The following is a 3,431-nucleotide window of genomic DNA, read 5'->3' on the forward strand; positions in this document are numbered from 1 at the left end:
CTATGTGAGTCGTTATAACCATGCATAATAATGATTAATTCGCCTGTCTTGGCATCTTATCGACTGCCGGTCTTGAATTAAGATTTTGTCACCCTAGACTGGCCGAGTCTAACTGTAGCGAACAACATAGGTGTGGGGGAGTCACCCCCGTATAGATCTATACACAAACTCTCACTCTCCCTCCAGGAGAATTTGATTATAAGTATAGACTACGACCGACACTTATTGGTGTTACCCGTTATTTCTCACTAAATCCAAAAGAATTTGAATAACATTGTTTTACAACCTGATTTATGTTTACTTGAATAAAGGTATGTAACATCCCAAAATTCAAGGCCAGAAATTTCATTTTTATTTTAAGTTATTGCATAAAACCGATCAATATAAAAACTTTCATAATAATATCTCATATCAAAAACCAAAGCGTCAATAATCAAACAGAGTATCATAAAACCATATCAGAGTGTAATCCCAAGGATCCAATGTGCGGAAAACATAGTGTGATGCGCTGCGACCTAGCCGGCTCCTTTCCTTTGAAACAATGTACCTGAAACACATAATACATACACGGTAAGCACACATGCTTAGTGAGTTCCCCCAAAATACCACGCACATATAATTAGCCACTCGAGGCTAAAACTTAACAAGACCTTCAGGTCAATGTGTCTCAGTGGGACCTTCCGGTCCCACAACTCCGATAGACCTTCCGGTCCTACTCTGTTAACCTTCCGGTCCATACTCTGATGACCTTCCGGTCCATACTCCGATGACCTTCCGGTCCAACCCTGGAAGCTCATAGCATATACGTATCACTTAGATAAGAACATATATATCACATAAACAAAATGCATAATACCACGTAAACAAATGCATAATATCACATAAACAAAACGCATAATATCACATAAACAAATTGCATAATATCACATAACTCATGTAAGCACATAAGACCTTCCGGTCCTGACTCTGTAGACCTTCCGGACCAACTCTGTTGACCTTTCGGTCCAAACCCTGTCGACCTTCCGGTCCGAACCAGGCAAACTCATAACACGACATATCACATAAAACATATCACACATACAATTATCTACCAATTAGTCCTGTCAGTGGGTCGGCATTGTGGCATTAGACCCACCTCTACTGGAAGGTAACTCACCTCACACTGCTGAAGTCCCACAGACTCAACCCCACATTGCTGAAGTACCGCAGACTCAACCCCAACTGCTAGATGACAGATTCCCGAACTGTCAACACCAAATTAATAATTAGGTTCCAATACATAATCATAAGTACATACTTTAGATAATTACTACATTACCCCAAACTTGGCTTTATGCAAGCCCAAGGCTGAATCCATAGGCCCAAAGTCAACTAGGAAATCAAAGCCCAACATATGGCCTAATTTTCCAAATTGGGCCCAAGCCTATACATGACCTTATTCTAAGGCCCAACACCATATATAATCATTAAGGCCCAACGATAAACCCAAGTGAAATTAGGGTTTCACATAAAATAATGATTAAGGTTAAGTTTCCTACTTAACCCATGAAGGACTTAATCCTCTAAGGACTTAATCCATTAAATCCAATATTGCTTAGATTAATTTTTGCCAATGATTATTATTTAACATCTCCAGTTATTAAATAATAGTTATTAAATAATTCCCGTGTGCTCCGATTATTTCCCAAAATTAGGATTTTATTGGCATTATGGTTTTCCAACCCAATTACTAGTCCATTTATCAATTTGTTGGGCTTTTAGGTCAATTAGGGCTTTATTAGACCTATTAGGCCCACTAGAATATCATTAAGCCCATTAGGCTTCATTGGACCCATTAGGGTTTACAAGGCCCATTAGGGTTTACAAGCACCCTAAACGAATCAAACTCACAAGGCAAGCACACCGCCACCCGACACGGCGGCCGGTGGCGGCAGCCACCACAATACGGTGGTGGTTTGATTTTTCCTTTTCATTATTTCGTGATGGTTACTGTGTACAATGCTAACTCTCAAAATAAACACACACAGCCACCCTATGGTGGCCGGTGGTGGCAGCCATCGCCAGCCACCCTATGGTGGCCGGTGGTGGCAGCCACCGCCTCACAGTGGTGGTGGTGGCCTTTCTCACAATTTCCGGCCAAATAAAGCCACACACTACAATCGGAACACACACACCCACACGTTCCTGCTTGCAAAGCGAATCCAACACCCACCTGTGGTGGGTGGCGACGGCAGCAGCACCCTAGCGGCAGCAGTGGCGTGACAGCGACGGTGGTAGGAAGCATATCGCGATAACAGCCACCACCTCACAGTGTGGCGAGTCTCCTTGATTCCCTGCCCAGCAACCTACGTCCACAGATCACCAACTCGTCGCGAGCTCGACCTGGTAACGCACTCCGATCTCAGCCACTTCTCATGGTGGCGCGAGTCAGTAGGGAAGGAGCACCAGCCACAACTGAATAACGCCCGACGACGAGATGGTCTTCAACGAGAACAGCAGCGGCGACGCAAGATGGCGGCAACAGCGGACAGGAGCGGCTGTTCGCGGCCTGCTCTTTAGCGTTCACAGCTCACCCTCCGATCTCGGGGTTTTCTCCGGCCATTCACGACATGACTGACGGCGACAGGTGGAGGAATGGCGAGGTTCGTCGATGAGGCAGCGGGCGGTCGGACTTGGCGATGCCATCGGCGGCTGAGGAGAGCTTCCATGGTGAAGGCGGCGACCGGAGGTGAAGAGGGGGGTGATGGCCGGTGGGAGACATAAGGGGTGACGGCTGGAGGGTTTGTTAGGGTTAGGGTTATGGGTGGATTATATACCCGGCACCCTTAAAACATATTTCCATAATAACATAAATGGTCCCTCCCCATAGAATCCTTTTCCAATTAAGTCCCATATTTACCCTTTCAGTCCCCAGCCTCAAAATTCATTACAAATCAAGTATGTTACTTACCAAACGACCCCTCTCTTTCAAGATCTTTTTCAATTTGCATCCAGAAATTACCCTTTTAATCCCAAACTCTCAGTTATGACACGTTTAGTCCTTCCTCCTCTTTTTCTTTCAAATTAAACCTAAATAATAACCACAGAGCCCCATGTCTTCATAAATAATTATAACTAAGTCCGGGACTTACACTTTTAACCCCCGACTTCTAAAATGCCAATTAACTCCTCGAAACCAACACCTTGCATATATAATTATTTATTTTAGGCTACCATTCGTACATTAATTTATTTATTTAACTAATAAATAAACGGGTGTTACAAGGTAAGTCTAACAGACGAAAAGAAGAGGACTACGGAGGCCCACTAACTTTGTATGTTATTACAGGCTGTCGAGTATGCTACGGACACGTTATAGCCCATTAAGCATATGATGAATGTTTAGGGTCTTATTAGCAATGCAAATGGACCATTAAGGCCTAATAGCATAT

General features: G+C 43.9%; 1 long non-coding RNA gene across 1 annotated transcript; it reads right to left on the reverse strand.

Annotated features, from left to right (window-relative positions):
* Positions 1-341: 341 nt before the first annotated feature.
* Positions 342-2,768, reverse strand: LOC145108767 (uncharacterized). The gene is made up of 3 exons (XR_013708544.1): positions 2,213-2,768; positions 1,157-1,244; positions 342-547 (listed from the first exon to the last, which is right to left on the reverse strand). It is a non-coding gene; the product is annotated as an uncharacterized LOC145108767 (long non-coding RNA).
* Between the last annotated feature and the right edge of the window lie 663 nt (positions 2,769-3,431).

The sequence above is a fragment of the Lactuca virosa genome, chromosome 1 (genome assembly GCF_052849685.1).
Source record: "Lactuca virosa cultivar CGN04683 chromosome 1, Lactuca_virosa_CGN04683_v6, whole genome shotgun sequence".
NCBI classification, from domain to species: Eukaryota; Viridiplantae; Streptophyta; class Magnoliopsida; order Asterales; family Asteraceae; genus Lactuca; species Lactuca virosa.